At 44.7% G+C, this 18904-nt stretch overlaps 1 protein-coding gene across 1 annotated transcript in view; it reads left to right on the top strand.

Annotated features, from left to right (window-relative positions):
* The first annotated feature begins 3592 nt into the window (after window positions 1–3592).
* The window catches only part of CNFN (cornifelin), a 37900-nt gene continuing 22588 nt past the window's right edge, over window positions 3593–18904 (top strand). Inside the window, exons 1-2 of the mRNA XM_061596945.1 lie at window positions 3593–3682; window positions 6370–6464. The gene's annotated coding sequence lies outside the window, so the exon portion shown is untranslated. The remainder of the gene's footprint in view (window positions 3683–6369; window positions 6465–18904) is intronic.

Here is an 18904-nt window from a genome sequence, read left to right as displayed (position 1 = left end):
AGGAGACCTGTGGCCCTCTGATTGACACTAGACTACAACACCCATAATCCCTGACCATTGACCATGCTGGCTGGGGCTGACGGAAGCTGTAGCACAGGCAGGGATGGAGAAACTTGATCCAGCCATCCTTCAACATTCACAGTTCTCCAGATTTTGCAAGGGAGTTGTCCAGCCAAGCAACGTGCAGAAAAATGCATATACCAGGGAAAAGGCTGGCCGCTCTGGGCTCCTACTGGGAGGAAGGGCAGGATATAAATCTAATAAATAAATAAATAAATAAAAGTCTGCAGAGCAATGCATATATTAGTGAAAATCATATATAAAAATGTATAACATCTGGGGAAATTGCTTCGCCAAAATGGGCGGATTAGGCCACAATTATTACAAAAATGTGTACACTAAGAAATTTGCTGATAAATTTACATGAGGACTTTTTTAAAAGAAGCAAACCGACGTGCAAGTGTGGAGAACTGAAAAGACTGGAAAAATGGGAAACTGAGAGAAACCAACATGGACAGATTTGCCCATCCCTAGCCGCAGGTTCCCACCCCTGCAATAGGACAGCAGTAGCAGCTCAGTTAGTCCATCCAGCTCAGTACGGTCTTCATGGACTGGTAGCAGCGCTCCAGGGATTCAGGTGGGAGTCTCTCCAGCCTTACCTGGAGATGCTGAGGATTGAACCTGGGGCCTATGGCATGCAAAGCGTGTGTCCCTCCACTGAGCTATGGGGCAGGCACCCAGAAGCAGCAGAGTGCAGCGCTCTGACCCTCCTTGTGGCACTGCCAGCACCAGATTTTGCTTTGGCCTAAGCTGCTGAAATCACCAGCAATGGTCTTTTCTCTCCCCTCTACCAAGCATCATCATGGGGGAGAATCCAAGATCTCTTTGTCCTTGGTGCTTCTAGCCCCAATACCATGCTCTGATTTGCATGCCGGTGCAACAGACCTAGCACCCAATGCTGTCTGCTGTTTGACTTGCGGCTTAATTGGGCCAGAGGGGTGGTCCCTATGGGAAGGACGCATAGCTCAGTAATAGAGCGCATGCTATTCTTTGGAACTCCTTGCCTATTGACATCAGGCAGGCACCTTCACTATATTCCTTTTTGGCACCTGCTTGAAACTTTTTTTTCTTTAGGCAAGCCCATATTCCAGACACATAGATATTGAGGTATTTTAATCCATTTAGTGTATTGCAGTTCTGATTTTTTTTAAAAGGTTTTTAGTTACTTGTGTTTAATTGTTTTTACGGATAATTTTACTCTTTTTTTGTAAACCGCTATAATGGTGTTTTTTACAATCAAACGGCATATAAATTTTGTTAAATTAAGAAAAATGCAGACAAGGTCCAAGGTTCGACCGCTGGTATCTCCAGATAGAAAGATCTGGTTGTAGTTGAGATGTGAAAGACCTCCGCCTGAGATCCTGGGGAGCCACTGCCAGCTAGATAGCCACTGGGCTAGATAGACACTTCCAGACTGTTGCTATTTCTGGGTGAAATAAAACATATGCTGGGAAATTTAGATTGCACAATTAAAGTTGTGGGTATGGGGCTTTTTTGCAGAAAAGAAAGTGATAGGGAAATGCACTGTTGTTGTTATATGCCTTCAAGTCAATTATGACTTATGGTGACCCTATGAATCAGTGACCTCCAACAGCATCTACTACCCTGTTTAGATCTTGTAAGTTCAGGTCTGTGGCTTCCTTTATACAATCAATTATTTGTCTTTCTTGCAATCCATGGTATGTGCAAAGCTCTCCTCCAACACCACATTTCAAATGAGTTGATTTTTCTCTTGTCTGCTTTTTTCACTGTCCAACTTTCACATCCATACACAGAGATCAGAAATACCATGGTCTGTGTGATCCTGACTTTAGTGTTCAGTGATACATCTTTGCAATGGAGGACTTTTCTAGTTCTCTCATAGCTGCCCTCCCTAGTCCTAGCCTTCTTCTGATTTCCTGACTAGGGAACTGCACTAGAAAGTGTGAAAAAGCACTAGCTTCATGTAGCATCCCCCACCCGCAATCAAATCAGAATGAATGCTCAATAAATAGCCAACGTTGTCTAACCTCCCTGCAGACACGTGCAAACAAATCAGAATGAATGCTCAATAAACGTCTAGAAGTAACCAAATAGTCTGATTCTGTATAAAGGAGGTCCTTTTGTTCCACTTGTCAGATCACAGTGAGGAGAGCACCTAGGGCCATTTATAGCCTGAAGCTATGTCTATGGCCCTATGTCACGTTTAGAAGGCTTCAAAGCATTACCAAAAATACATATTATTCCAACAGGCAGGAGAATGAAAACAGAAATAATAAACTTTTATATTTGAAGATATATTGGTACATAGGCAAGGAACTAAAAACAATCTAACTAAAACACATATCTTACAAAAAGCCTATTTGCATACGAAGTACCTTTTGATGAAAATGCCTTAGGATTTCTTAGCTAACATATATGAAAACTTTTAATGTACATTTACTATGTACAACTTGAAAATCTAGTTTTAAAACATGTATTTAGAGGACCCTCATGATCTGACAAATTGCAACCGCAAATCTGAGGCTGGTAGTCAGTGAAATAATCTGGGCTGTAGTTTACTTAGTTTGTACTTCAATCCACCATTGAGAGCACCCCTGACTCTTTGGAGCCCCAACCCCACCTGCAAAGGAAGATGCACTAAAGTTTCTCTCACTCTGCTCCTGCCCAGTTCTACCACCACGTCACTCCCCATCTACTGTAATGCAAAGATTCTCACTTTGCCCCACAGCAGACAGGAGCAGCGGAGGGGGAACAGTGGAGGGGGGTGGAATTAGGGTTGCCAGGCTCAGGGCCTGAGACTGATCCTGTATCTTTAGGAGAAGAGAAAGTCAGCCAAGTGCAGGTGTTCTTGCAACATTGTAATGGGAAAAACCACAAGGTGGAATTCTCCCTCCCCCCTGCCCAACTTTTAAAGATACAGAAGAGCTCTTGGTTGCCAGGCCCAGCCTCCAAGAGGTCTTCTGTATCTTTAAAAGTTGGGCAGGGGGAAGGGAGAATTCCACCTTGTGGTTTTTCCCATTACAGGGTTGCAAGAACACCTGCACTTGGCTGACTTTCTCTTCTCCTAAAGATACAGGATCAGTCTCAGGCTATGAACCTGGCAACCCTAGGTGGAAATGAGGAGGACAGGAGAAGCTGTATGCTGCTTCATGGCTGTGAGGGAGTGAAATGGATGGGATGGATGCCCTTCTTCCAAAATCACAGCTGTTCTGTATATTGCCTCTCATTCGCATTCCCATTTGCTCAAAATAGTCCTAGAATCTCAGGGTGGCTCACTGCAAAGAAAAGGTCTCAATCCCTTTGGAGATATCACTTGGAAGCCCCCTGGCTTGTTAGCACAGATGTGTAAAGACCTGCTTGCCAACCAGCCTTTGTAGCTGTGCCTTAAGCAACTCATTGATCTACAATAACGCAGACTATACTTCTGCCTCATGCTATGAAAAGTTTCTCCTGATTTCTGCAGATCAACCCTCCGTTCAGAGCAGAGGAGCAGATCAGGCTATCATCCTTCTCTGGCCAGCTGACAACACTACATTCATCTGGTCACCTGTGGTGAGTCAGAATTACATCCAAGTGATCAAGCAGAGAAGATATTCAAAGTGTGGTCCCTGCTTCCTTTCATACCATAAATTACATACAGGTAAGCAGACTAGTGCCATATTTTATGAACCCCGGTCACTTTTGGTAAGCTTATTTAATAGGCTCCATTAATGACATATCTAAGGCATGGTCTGTCCATGCTGCAGAATGGTCTACCCATTTCAGCACATGGGGATGCCATTGTGGATGCTTGTCCATGTAAAAATCCCCTGCACATAAAAAGCTAGCACATTGGTCACTACATTTAAATCAGAGAGACCCTGCTCTTGCTCCTCCGGTTACCAACTAGGTGGAAAAACAAGAGCAGCCTGGCCTGTTTCTGGTTAACAGAGGTTTGATATGCTGAAATCAGCAGGCAAAGCTCTTAACAGTACTAAGCTAAACATGATCATCTACTAATTGCCCCAAGGGAAGCCTCTATTAAAGGGACAGTTAGCTACGGAGGCTGGCTCAAAAGCTGGCAACTCAGCTTGCTCCAGAGAGCCATGAAAAGCCTGCTTTCCTTTGTATCTTTTTGTTCTACAAAACCAACATTTCTACAGGGACAGAAAGCAGCATTAATCCCCTCCACTGTTAACAACCAGCCCCTCATGCCGACTTTCAAGTCAGAGGGCTTCCAGGGTTGATACTTGTGAGAGGAGCGCCACTGTGTGGCCATTGAGAGTTACTGCAGGGGGCGGGCCATACCGAGGCTTCTTTCCTGTAAGTGCTCAGATGTACCAAGAGGAACCTACTTTCAAACCCATGACTCTCAAGGCTGTTCTACAGAGGCGAGCCTTGCATAGGGCTGCTTACTTAACGTGGTGGCCACATGCAAAAGAGGCCAGAGCTCTTGTGTCTTTAATAGCTGTGTAGAAGTGGGGGGTTAATAGCAGGTGTAGCTTATCATGCAAGCTGCACCAGCGAAGATCCTGCCTTCTGTACAACTATTAAAACTGCAGGAGGTTCTACTCCTATGACTTTATCAACAGCCCAGCATACAGAAATGTTGCAAGTGGAGAATTTCCATTGCTTTATCTCAGAGGTGGGGAATTATTATCCCTGAACACTGGCAATGTCTGCTGGGGCTCAGGCAGTCCAACAACATTAGCTGCCAATTAGTTCAGCTTGGGATCAGGATAACTGAAAGATCATCTTCCCCATTATATACCCAGTCGATCACTGTGCTCTGCAGGTGAGGGCCTCCTCCAGATACCATCTCATCAGGAGGCCCATTCCGTGCAACATAGGAAGCAAACCTTTAGTGTTCTGGCACCTGCCATTTGGAATTCCCTCCCCTTAAACCGTCTTTTTCGCTGCCTCCTGAAGACCTTCCTCTTCCAATAAGCTTTTTAAGTAGAGATTTTCCCAGTTTGCATCTGTGTTGGAATCAGTGGCAGCTCCATGTTAGTGGGGCAGTGGAATCTGCTCTGGGTTAAATAGTCCAAACTGACACTGAAGCACCTTAGATGGGTCCTTGGAAGTTCAGACTAAAACCCAGCATGGATTCCACTGCCCCACTGATATGGAGCCCCTTTTATAGAGCAGATCATTTGATGGGCATCACAACAGTCTCTCACACCTACTAGACATTGCTGCAAGGCAGGTTGCTGGGCCTCAGTGTCTGACCCATCACTTACTGCCAGACCTTTCTCTCTGATGTGTCAGGTGCAATCCCTGCCTGGCTGTACAAGTTAGCACTGGCCCCACCCCTGAATCCCCAGGCTCCACCCCCTCTCCTAGATTCTTAAATATCACATTTATATCCCACCTTTCCTCCAAGGAGCCTAAGGTGGCATACAACCATGGTTCTCCCCTGCCTGATTTTATCCAGTGGTCAGGCTGAGAGACAGTGCCTGGCCCAAGGTCATCTTGTGAGCATCAGATCAAGCAGGGATTTGAACCCTAGTCTTCAAGGTCCCAGTCCACTATACCACCCTAGCTCAGAAGACTTTAGTAGCTGCTGACAAACCCAAAGAACACAAGAATATCTTGTGGGACATTCTTGACCATGGGAGATGCTACTAGCCGCACCATCATCCTCTTTGGTCTAAAGGTTTTAAACCAAAAGTTGAAGAGCCTGTGCAGATTTCTTTGTGGGCTTCTGCTTCACTTTCCTGAAAAGTGTTGGAAGTGGGGCAAGAGCAACTCCTGTTTTGTTCTTTTGTTTATGTTTCAGAAGGGAGATAGAGTTAAGGTCCTCCAGATGGATAGGCTTGATTACCTTTACCTGTGATGCTCTGACTGACTGACTTCCTCGCAGACTGATGTGCTTAGGGAAGCTTATATGTCCCTCCTCCTTCTGCCTTTACTTCTTCTCTTCTTCAACTGTCTGAGAAGAGACACCTTTGTCTCTGCTCTCTCCTTCCTGAGCCATGAGGGCAACTCCAAGGTACAGCCTCCAACTTAGTTAGTTAGAACTAGGTGTGCCTTTCCTATCTACTATGCATTTCTATAAATAAAGTAGCTTTTCTTATTTTACTAAATCTTAAGTCTCAGTGATCTCAATGCAGGGTAAAAGCCTGCTTTCTTAGGTAAACACACACACTGGCACGCAAGCATCTCAGACCGTTAACAATCTCTGCTAATATCTATATAAATTTACTTAACAAAAAGCCCATGCTATGATCAGCTCTTCCAAACCTAACTGATCTCACATATAAGGATCCTTGAATAGTCACTAGCTCTGCACCTCCAACCTGTTGCTGCAGCTGAACCCCAATGAAAGGAATCTATTGTTTGTTTCAGAAGATGCACCAACACAGAAGCAGCTCCATCTCTTGTATCCTCTTCCAGCAAGGAGCTCTGGACAGATTACTGTTCGTATGTAACCATATTTAAAAGTATGACTTTTATTTTTCTCATCCAGGGATGTTTTTAAAGCATACCATACAGTCTCAGCCCCCAATGGTCTGTCTCTGCATAGCACTAATCGGAGAAGGGAACAAAACAGGCACTCCACTGTCATTTAGTTATTTATTAAATTTGTTAATTGTATTTCTACACATATATGTGCACTCAAAGCAACTTACAGTTAATAAAAAAAAATTTAAATAAAGTAAAATATTAAAATAGACAAAAAGTTAAAAACTGAAACAGTACGTAAGGCCGTGGAGGAGTCCTTCTTAGGAAGGCTACTCAACTACTTCCAGCCCTTATTTTTGTGTTTTTTAACAGCAACTCGACAATAGAAATGTAACATATTTAACTTAAGCAGCTTCTGTTTGCCAGGCTGCTGTTAAAGACACAAGAGCAGGAGCACACAAAGAAGGTGGCAATACTGAAGCACAGTTGGGCCCAGATTTGGTTGGTGCATGCATTCTGGGTGCTACCCAAAGGTACTATTATCTACCACACACACACACACACACACACACACACACAGAGAGAGAGAGAGAGAGAGAGAGAGAGAGAGAGAGAGAGAGAGAGAGAGAGAGAGAGAGAGAGAGAGAGAGTCTTTAACAGCTGCTTAAGTCTGCAGATATGAGCATGTGTAGGGAGCATTTTGGGTATGGAGATAAATATCTGATAATGTCAACTCATGAAGCTTCTGTTTAAGGCACAGTTACAGTGGCTAGTTAAACATTGGCAGTCTCATGCAGAGGCTTACTTGAAATCTTCCATGTGGTTCCTTATGTGGAGGTGGCCACATGCACCTGGGGTGATATTCTCTCAGCCTGTCAGATTGCAATAGGTGCAACACAGAGCTAGATAAAGTGGCCTCCATATACTAGCTGTTAACATATATAACTCATTATGATTTTTTAACCCTCGTCCTAGCTGGGGGACGCTAACGGTTTTGGGGGCTATATTTTGACCCTAATGAGATTTCCAGTGGTAAGGGGGGCACAAGTGTGCTTGATAATACCCAAACACCCAGACTGGAGGTAGAATTATTTAGAGGAGGGGGAATTGTTCTGAACAATAAATGCTTACCCCTTCCGTACTGAATAAACAACAACAAAAGTTATTTTCCGTTACAAACCAAAACTATGTTTCAAAGTTTAAAAAAAGTTAAAATGTCAAGAAAACACCGTAAACTGTGTAGAAAATGTTCATCTGCTATCACTGGCTGGGGTCAAAACAGACCCCAATGGCAACATTCAATGCATTCTGAGGTATATTTTGACCCCAGGTGGTTTTTTGTTTTCGGAAGGAAAACTGTGAGTGGAGGTGTAGTAAGGCTGGCAGTTTGTGACAACGTCCTAAAAGATCAACCCTGTAGGTCTATTTCTGTGTAAACTGCAGAATGAAAAGTGCACCTGGGGAAGGTATTGACCCCAAGAGTCAGGTTGTTAAATATATATATAATTTGTGTAAATAGGAAACAAATCATCTGCAGTTACTTTGTTGGTCTTTTGCTACAATATTTATCCTACTTTTTTTTAAAGTGGCCTTCCTAAAGCACAGGAGAGTAGAGCTTTTATGGGTTGCTAACATGTGCCATTTGAAAAGTCTGTGCAGGGCCTGGGAGCCCAGAGCCCAGGCTGATTCTAAGGCTCTCAGATGTTGTTGGGCTCCAATTCCCATCTGCCCTAGGCAGTAGACCAGTAGCTAGGGGTGACAGAACTTGTAGTCCAGCAACATCGTCAAGGCCAGAGGTTAGCCACCCTTGCTCTAAGGGCAACCCAGCAATTGCACCGGGTCTGAGTTTCAACAGCCATGTGCTCTACTTTGGAGAGGACAGTCCTCTGCTTGAAAGGCTGCCAGAGGACAATTCTCAGATTGAAGGTGTCTTCTCTTTGAAGAGCTTCCCGATCAAAGTCTAGCTTAAAGATACTAAGCCATAAGAAGAGACAGCAGCAGAGGCCTTGAAGTTGCCCATTGATGGTTAGCACCTGGTAAACCAGAACTGTCACTAGAAGCTAAAATGATGAAACCGAGGTGATCATACTTTGGACACATAATGAGAAGACATGAAAAGACAATAATGCTGGGAAAAACAGCAGGGAGCAGAAAAAGAGGAAGGCCAAACAAGAGATGGATTGATTCCATAAAGGAAGTCACAGACCTGAACTTACAAGATCTGAGCAGGGTGGTTCACGACAGATGCTCTTGGAGGTCACTGATTCATAGGATCACCATAAGTTGTAATCGACTTGAAGGCACATAACAACAACAACAACAAACCTGGACCCTGGATGGAGAAGACATACAGGTCACCTGATCACAGTTCTTCCAGCTATGGGGAGTAGCAGTGGCAGCTGGTGGATCCATGTCAGCGAGGCAGTGGAATCCCCTCTGGGTTTTAGCCTGGACTTTGAAGGAGCCGAAGCACCTTGGACAGCTCCTTAAAAATTCGGACTGATTTCACCACCACACTGATTCGGAGCCATCAGCCGCCACTAGTCAGAAATGTTGTATCTCTGTTTAAATCATAGTAATTATTTCTAAATTTGTACCTCTCAGAATGAACTGGCATATGCAAATCGTGTGCAGATCTGTGCCCTCTTTTGTCCTCAGATGGAGGCCCTAATCTGAGGCACAGCTTGTGCATGTTTGCTGTGCCTTGGCATGGTGCCTGGAATTTATTTATTTATGTATTAGCGGAGGGGAGGCATTGCCCAGCTCCAAAGCTGCCTGTTCACCTAAGGTGTGCAACAACAACAACAGAAAAGTGGCTTAGTGAAAACATTCCTGTCCCCCTTTCCTTTCTGCCCATTGGCCTCAAAGCAAAACAACAGAAATCCTGAAGATCCTAGCTAGCTGGCAACCCTAGTGGAGCATCTTTTCATGGCTTAAGAAATAATTTTCACTTGGCCCTTCTCAATGCTGGGGGGCATCTGCTGTTCCTGTTCTCCCCCACCCCTTCCAAATGTTTCATTATTTTATATGTTTTTCAGAGGTTCAGATAAAAACACTCAATAGAAGTTGGTTGTAAAACCAGCTGGGCCTGAGGCTTTTCTTTTTAACATGCTGGTTTTCTTTGCAACTTTGCTTATTTCATCTTCTGAAACTGGCTTCACTATTTCTTATACCACATCTCTGGGAGATATATCCCTTGGAGTTATTTGCTAATGTCCTGCTTGGTGTTATTTTCTTCTTCTTCTTTTGGGGCTGAAGTTTTAAAGGAGCACTTTTGTATAAAATGGTTTCTAGTTGTCTATGTGTCTTATAAATTTGTGTCCTGATTTGATTTCAAAGAGCAAAACAAAATAATAAAGCAGAGTGGGCCACTGAGCACATGCAGAGTGCCTGTCTCTCACCACTATTCTCTACATAGCAGGGTTTGGGAATTAAGGCTCCTAGGCTAGAGAACATGACCAAGGCTGGGCACTGAAAAAAGGTAATGATTGTTTTCTGAAAAATTCCATTCTGCAACCGGATTCTGAGATTTAATCAGGCATTGCTGGCAGGGTGTCAAGAATACCTTTGCAACCACAAGGTCTAGAGACATTCTTTTAAAAATGAAAAGTGTGCTTCTCAAGACATCTGAATTCTGCACCAGTGCCACAATCTGCTCCCTCCGCCCCCTGATCATGGTATACATGCAGTCTCAATGGGTTTGAGCATTGGTACATTTTTGAAATTAAGCAGAAATGAAACTAGAAATGCCACTGAAGTTTATAATTACCCAGATCAGAATACGAATTTCCCCAGCTTGGTATGCTATGATCTATTACGAATTGTTTCCCCCAGAAGTTCTTCCCTGGCTTGGAGCATAAAGTGAGATTCTGAACATCATCCATAGTTAGTGTTTAATAGGCACATGTGTAAATGTTCTTTAATGTTACCTCTTAACTTGTGATGAAATTCTCGCTATGAACAACCTGACCAGACAATCTGGGAGACCCTTAAGTTTAGTAAGTACCTTCTATATTTGGGTCAATCACTTCTCTTGGCTGTTTCTTACAGATGTTTTCTGTGGTCCCTGATCCAGGTCTAAATTCCTCTCTTATTACTGGGTGCATGTTCGGAGCAGTTGAATTTCCAGGCAGCGCTGTCTACCATGGCTGGTGCTATGGACTGGGTACAGACTAAGTAAAATCAAACTACAATTCCCAGGGGCAATATGATAATTTAAATGTGTGTACAGCACCAGTACCACATATATGTTGACAGTGTAAGCTGGAAGAAAACTTTTGGAAAACGGGTGAGTTCCTTTCCTCCTCCCCCCGCCGAGAAATTTCCAAGAAAGCTCATAACTACTGAATTCAGAGTAGAACTGAGAGAAGTTCAGCTGCTCTTCCTGAGGGCTGGGAATCTGGATTCCTGGAGTCAATTGTCAGCTCTTGATGGGGTGTAGGCAATAAAGTTTAGAGCAAGGAAAAAGGCTTGCAGCCAAGAACCTTGGGGTGCATTCCCAAGCTCTGGAAATAGAGCTGTCCTTGGGGTGAGAGTAGAAAGCAAGTTGTTCACGATTCTCGTGCACCATGCCCAACCCTGCTCTTATTTTGCTATATGAAAGGTATGGCAGTGGCAGGACCTTGCTTCAGTACCTTGAACAGCTCCTTGAAAATCCAGACTAAAACCTAGTGTGGATTCTACTGCTCCACTGACATGGAGTCACCAGCTGCCATTGAAGTATGGGCAAGCTGTTGCCCTCCGGGAGTTGTTGGACTACAACTCCTGTAATCCCCAACCATTGGCCATGCCAGCTCAGGCTGATGGAAGTTGTAGTCCAACAACTTTTGGAGGGCCACAGGTCCGCTCCTTTGATTCATTTGCTTTAGATAATGTTGTTTCTATATAACTTTTTATTTTTTGTATGTTGTATTGTTTATATTGTATATTATTGTATTTTTATTTATTTTTATTGTATATTATTGTATTTTATTTTTATACCTGTGTTTATTTTTCTTGTAAGCCGCCTTGAGGGCCTTTGGCCAAAAGGTGGGGTATAAATAAAATTTAATAATAATAATAATGATGATGATGATGATGATGATGATGATGATAATGAGGGGCCCTTGGGCTTGTATCTTCCAACTTATAGCATCATAGAATCGTAGAGTTGGAAGGAGGCTAAGGCCATCGAGTCCAACCCTCTGCTCAGTGCAGGAATCCAACTTAAAACATACCTGACAGCTGGCTGTCCATCTGCCTCTGCTAAGTGATATTTGTACTGTCCTCCAGGTTAAGGCCATGTGGTGCCATTGTGTCCAGGGAGTATAACCAGAAGTCCTCCCTCCTAGTCAGTGCTGTTGTATTTGTTGGGATCCCTATAGCTGTTATAGATAAATCCAGCAGGCTGTGGCCCTCAGTGTTAAAAGTGTTTTACAACTGGTTACTCCACTTTTTTTAGTCAAGATTGCTGATTTTTGTATGTAGAGGGCAGGGGATCTTGACAGGTGGAAAGGGGTGTCTTGGTGCCCACGGGCAACACATTGGAAACCCCAGCACAACAGCCTGACATGCCGTGGTATTATTTGTTGGTTCTTGTTTTTATCAATTATATTTTTATGATGTTTTGTGATTTTTTTACACTTGTATTGATTTTATAGTGTGAATTTATATTTTGGAAGTTGCTTTGGGGCGGGGTTCAGTCCTAAAGGCAGGCAACAAGTATTTTAAATAAATAATAACAAGAAGAAATATGTAAGCAGGCCAAGCTTTTCTTCGCAAGAGAGATGGGAAAGTGTTGCCAGCTCTGCATCCCTGAGTGTCAGGCTTCTGCTGCTGCTGCTGCTGTTAAAGGCACAGGCACAGGGCCCGTTGAAAAGGTGGCAACCCTACTACTCCACAAGGGCTGCAGCCAGGAGGGTGGCCAGTGGGTGGAATTGCTGCACAGGAGAGGGGGGAATTTAGAAGGACACCTGGAAGAAAAATGACGGGTTGTTCTTGGAGCCGGGGGGGGGGGGAGAGGGAGATGATGGAGTAGGGAACAAGGGCTGGGGACGTCTGGTCCATTACAGGATCTGCTTAAAGGCCCATCCGTTTCTCTGATCCTGGCGGGATTTGAGGGATGGATGGAGAATAGAAGGGCGAGCAAATAGCTAGCAATAAGCCATTGATCAGCTACCGGCGGGCTGGAGACAGGCTCTTAAAGCAGAAGGGAAAGTGTGGAGAGACTGTCCAGGTGAAGCCAAGGAAGAAAAAACAAAGGGGCTATTGGGAGGTGGAGGGGAAGGACTGGGGAGGGTAGGACTAAGATTATCACATGCAACCTGAGAGCTGCTTTGGTGTAGTAAACTACACACAGTGAGACCTGGATTTAAATCTCCACTCACCCATAAAGCTCATCGGGTAGCCGTGAACCAGTTACAATGTGACCTACCCTGTAGGGTTGTTGTGAGGATAATATTACATGAGGGAAGCTATGTATCCTGAGCTCCTTGGAGGAAGGGCCAGATTAATATGTAGTAACAACAACCTCTTTTCCAAGGCAAGGGCTCAGCGCTAAAACATATATAAAGTAATAAGCCAAGGGTGACTCTGAGCACATGCAGAGTTTCCCTTTGTGTAACCATCACCAGTTCTCTGCACCTATCTGAGATGAAGAGCAGGACATTTTTCTTCCAAGGGCTTTATTTGCAGATATACTGGTGCCTTAGCACCTCTTGTTTGAAGCTGTACCTATAGAAAACAAGATCAACTCAGTCCATGAATGCTTGGGTTCTCTCATTTATTTAGAGTTCTTTTCTGCTCAGTCCCCACCCCCATGTATATGCATACGACCTCCAAGAGAAGTAGGCTCTGGAAACTGGGGGGATGACCCAGCCTCCCCAGCAAGATGCGAAGAAGTGTACTCTGATGCAGCACATGCCCTTGCAGTCCAGTTGTAACTGAGAACCAGTGGCTGGTGGTGGCTCCATGTCAGTGGGGCAGTGGAATCCGCTCCAGGTTTTACTCTGAACTTTCAAGGGCCTGAAGCACCTTGGACAGCTCCTTGAAAGTTTGGACAAAAACCTGGAGCACAGTCCACTGCCCCACTGACATGGGGAGAACAATTACATAGGATGAGGGAATGGGTGTCTGCGGGGATCCAGGAGGAAGGGAGTGGAGGGCAAAGTAAATCACTGGAAGGAGAGAGAGCAGACTAGTTTCTCACATACTCAAAAATAAATTATTAGAAGAATAGTGCCTGTGCATTTTGCCTCATAAATCAGGTTCTACAAATGCTACCTACTATTTTTTAATGAAAGCTTAGAATCTGGAACTTATGGTTAATTGGGAGTGGGGCTTTCCCCCCCACATGAACACAATCATGAATGAGGGTTGGAATTTTGCACTGTGGCACTTCAGACTGCAAGTGAAAGGACATGATTTTGAATGCCTCACCTCTAAACTCAGCAAAGGCCTGCGAGGTGGTGTAACAGGTAGGAATCCAGGAGGTCCCTCATCTGTGCTAGCCGATGTTGCAGGAGGTAGTAGATCAGCACCAAACTGCCATGCAGATGCTGGTTGGCCTGTGGAGCCCTGTGTGGGCCAGTTATATCATCAGCCTCTTCTCATGCGGAATACTGATGGCCAATCAGCAACTGCACACTTGCCTGGCACTGATCAGGTGGCCCCTTAAGCATAACCAAAAAAAAGAGGACATTGATCTGCATACAGTTTGCATATGCTAATAACACACCTTCACACATACAAATTTAGAAATACTATTATTACTATAACTATTAGGTAAACACAATATATCTCACCCTAGTGGAGAAGACTGTGACCAGGTGATCTTTGTGCTTGTTCAGTCTGCTATCCAGTGTGCTAACTGGCGATGGGCCACTTCAAGGCATTTCTGCTCTCATCTTAGAGTTCTTATATTTAAACCAGACTCAGATCAGACAGCCCTTCAAATAAAGAATTGTCCTCTGTAACAGTGGTGGCTGATGGCTCCATGTCAGTGCAGCAGTGGAATCTGCTCTAGGTTTAGTCCAAACCTTTAAGGAGCTGTCTAAGGTGATGAAGCACAGCCACCCCAGGTGCTGACTTAGTCACTCCCACCTGCGCCACAGCTATGTGATCTCTGCTGGTAGTGAGGTGGGGCCTCATTTCCCTGTTCAGGGGTAATGGCCAGTTACTTCCTGGTTGCACCACCTTCCCAGCCATCCTGGTAGTTGTTAGCAAAGTCACTTAAATAACACAGATGGAGTCCAAAGAGAAAAGTTCTGATAACACTTTGCTGAGCAAACTGAACAAACAACAGTGTATAATTTGAGAAGAAAGGAACAGAAAGGTTTTGTCTTTCAACTTAGGCCTTGTACATAGGAGGGAGGCATGCAACCAAACATACAGAGGAAAAACTCCATCAGACTAACACAGCCAGTCAGAGGATGTGCTACCTCAGCACCATCATGCCATCCTGCCTGGTTGCTAAGCAACACCTCTGCTCATCCTTCTCTTGGCAAGTTAAGATTAACACTCACAGAATTAACCCTTAAGTTACAAATTGAATGATCCCTGCTGTGACACTTCCAACCATAGTAAGTTCCCTTCCTGTAGTAAATTAGCACATCAGGGAGAGTGCTATGCTAAACGTTTCTCTTTGATATCCTAGTTTACCACACCTAGGGAGGGTGTGTTTTTTCCCCTTAAGGTGGGAGAAATACTCAAAAATATACATCTCCCATCACCTGCAGTCTGACATGGTGCAGCTGATGCCATCATTCTCTGTATTGTGCAGGGCCTGGTCTATACATGTATCTGAAGGAAGTGATAGGATCCCCCTGAGACAGTTAGTTGGACTGTCCTCATTTGGGCTGCAAGACACTTATTTAGATGTGTCCTTTTTATTTTTATTTTTTTGAGAGGTATGTCCTCTGTTTGGGCAACGCATAAGTTGCCAACTTTGCCTGCTCACCTTGCTAGTGCTGCTATGCCTAAAGCTCAGGGTGGATTAATGTATAGATCACTGTCTTTCCAAAACAAAATGGGCTAAGGCCAGTAGCTCCCAAACATTTTTCTCCTATGGTCCACTTGAAAACTGTTGATGGTCTTTGCAGACCCTGTAATGATTTTTCTGTCTGTTGATGCACTATGCTAGATGCTGTATGCTTCTTAATTGTGCCAGAGACCACCTGAATGAAGCTCGTGGACCATTGGTGGTCCATGGGCCACATTTTGGGAACCTTTCAGCAAGGCCAAGAGATTATGACCTTCATGTGGCCTACTGAGCTTCACATCTCTCAGACCAAACACACAGCCCCTCATTGCTCTGAAGGCACTCGTTCAACTTACACACACACCAATTCACTCCAAACACACACAGTCTGCTCAGGTCACTGCAATCTACACATGGGGCCTTCCTGACTGCACCATGGTCTACTGACGTTTGGTTGGCTGGGGTTCAGAGGATGGTTTTTTCTGCGGTTGCATCCGTTTTGTGCAATGAGTTCCCTATGGAGATCAGATGAGTGCTGACAATGGGGTGCTTTTACACACAGTTAAAGACCTTTCTGTTTCCCTCGGAGTTTCCTGACTGTTGACGCTTAGTTCTCTCTCTCTCTCTTTCTCCGTCTCTCCCCTGCTCTTTTACTTATTGATATATTTAAGGTTTCTTTCCCAGCCTTCAATATAAGGTCCCAGGGCAGGTTACAATTACAACAATATAATATACAATTATACAAACAAATAAAACCATTACAATTATAAAACAAGTAAACCCAGTGGCAGCTCGTAGCCCCATGTCAGGGGGCAGTGGAATCCGCTTTGGGTTTTAGTCTAAACTTTCAAGGAGTTATGCTTGGAGAGCTCCTTGAAAGTTTGGACTAAACCCTGGAGCGGATTCCGCTGCCTTCTGACATGGAGCCGCCAGCCACCACTGAGTAGACCATTTCAAATGGAACAGTATAAAACCAGCAAAGAGGTGGGTCCTCATAACTGTTCAAGTCGTGTGATGGATGTTTAAACTGTTGTCATGTATTGATTTTATGGCTTGGGTGTCTATTGTGAACCACTCTGAGATGCATAAATTTATAAATGAAAAGCGGAATATAAGGTGTTTATATATATATATATATATATACACATACATTTCTGGTTTTTAAATCCTCCTCCTCTCTCACTCCCTTTTGGGACCTACTCTGTGCCACCCAAGTTTTGCTCTCTTGCTCCCCATCCTCCACCCTTTTCTTTCTCTTCTATTTTTAGCCTCCGTCTCTTTGAATTTTTTTTTATTTTTGTTTCCCTCTCTTCTTTTTTTTTTCTAAACACTTCCTCCCTCCTTTCGGGAGCGCTACACTCCCCCGAGCGTTATGACTTCATCCCGGCGCGGGCTGCAGGCAAGGAGAAATAAATCTTCATAAAGGCTGGGTTGTGATTAATCCGTGGGCCAAGGCTCGAGAGCGGGACCTTTCCCATTAGTGGATAATGGGAAGATGGAAAGCTCCTGTCGCCAGCACTAGCTGCCCGTCATTTGTTCCACTTTGCAGTCCATTTGGCGGGGAGAGTACAAGGCACTCCATCAAAAATATTTTCAGAGTTAATTTCCGTCCCTTAATCTGCTTGATTCTTATTTTGTATCGAATGGCAGAATCGATTTTCGTGGCGACTAAATTAAATAAGGGCTCTTTTCATGCATGGGGGAGCCCGGGAGCTAAGGGGGGAGAGGGGGGAGAGCGAGGAAGAATTAGAAAAGAGGAGAAAAGAAGGGGGGAAGATGTGCAGACACATGGAGGGATAAATAGATAGGACCTGAGGAGTGGGGGGGGAGCTTGATTTCAATCCCATAAACAACCTTACCCCCCCTGGCATCTGTTAGCATACACACACAAAGGTGGGCGCAGGCAAACGCATTCACACAGCGAACCTGGTTCTTGGCTCCAGCTTCTCAGAGGGCCTGGGGCAAGACACCCTCCCTGCCCCACTTCTCCGCCTCAGCGACTCTGCCTCTGCTCACTGCAGCAGCTCTTCTTGGTTGGCCCCCTGCTGGCCTGTGGCCCTCTCGGCAGATTCCCAACTGTGCCGACCCTTGACACCAGCTCTGTTGCTGTCCTTAAAATCTTCTGGAACTCGCCTTGCATTCCGTATCTTCACCTGACTCTGCTATTGATGTTTTCAATTTAACTATAAGGGCCAGAAGAGAAAGGCTACTTGGCCTGTTGTTTTTCAAAGAAGTAAACATCTACACCGGCGGCAAGATCTTTTAAAAAACAGCAACACCTCTTTGGTCGCCAAGTTGCCACCTTTTGGACAGAGCCTGCTCGATTGCTTTTAAGAGCATCCTGAGTGTTAACAAATCAATAAAGAGCAGTGAGTAACTGCTGTCCCACCACGTCCACTTGGGAATAAGCCCTATTGAGCTCAGTGGGACTTACTCCCAAGTAGGTATGGAATTATAGCTGAACCCATGAAGCTTTTTCCACCACTTTTCTCAATGTCAGGAAACACTTCACCTGCTAAATAGCTGCACACCATTCCACTAATATAGGCCAGAAATAAATATATACATAAAATAATTTTCCTCCTTCATAGGTAATAAGCTGGGCATATGTTTCTGCTTGAGAAAACTCCCAGGCATAAGTGATACCATGGTGAAGGGATTAGGCTAGAGCCCTGCTCTGTAGTGTACTGAGCATAAGGATTAATCCATCCCTAAACTATGAGGATAAATACATCCCACAATGTGTACAGAGGAAGAGAGGCCTAGGTTGGATTAAAAAGGAGGAGGGAACAATGGTGGGCGCAGGTGATAAAGGCAAAAGAGACATCCACAGACACAGAACCGCTGTCCCTCTGTGCAAGTATCAGGTTTGAGCGGCACTGGCTTTCCCCCTCCATCAGAGCCTTCCATGTTCATTTCATCTGCCATTCTTCTTCCCTTGTCAGACCCCCCCTTCCCTAAGCCCACTCTGTGGCCCCATGGGGGGAGTGGGGGGTGCATGTTGCTCTCTTTCTCTCTGGATCCCATATAACCCTTTTGCACAGCAAAAGGAGCGAGTTCATTTATTCATGCTAGAGCCCAGCAATTCATTTATCTCTTTTTGCATCTCTGACAGTTTGACATGCCTGTGGCTCCCACCAAGAGCACCAACCCTCCCCACGCCCCATCCATCCTGCAAACCTCTTTATCTGCTGACCCATCCAACAAGCCTGGACATCTAACAGGGGGCTTTTTAGAGTGCCATGGCCCCAGCTTCCTCTGCTCCTTCTTTGGGAACCATTTTCTCCACTGATTCTCCAAAGGGAAAGTTTGAGAAGTATATACATAGACATTGCCTGTTAGCAGCTGCGGGAAAGAAGTCCGGAAGGTTGGATGACTTAGGCTGCGTACACATGACATTTTATTCTAGAATCAGTGGAGGAGGAGTCCTTGTTGTTAGGAAGCCTCTATTCCCCTCACAGAGCTGCGATTCGTAGAGTTCCCTGGGAAGAGGGATTGGTTTTAAACCATATTGTAAGTCTG

The sequence above is a fragment of the Rhineura floridana genome, chromosome 15 (genome assembly GCF_030035675.1).
Source record: "Rhineura floridana isolate rRhiFlo1 chromosome 15, rRhiFlo1.hap2, whole genome shotgun sequence".
Taxonomy (NCBI): Eukaryota; Metazoa; Chordata; class Lepidosauria; order Squamata; family Rhineuridae; genus Rhineura; species Rhineura floridana.
This window is presented reverse-complemented; position numbering and strand designations above follow the sequence as displayed.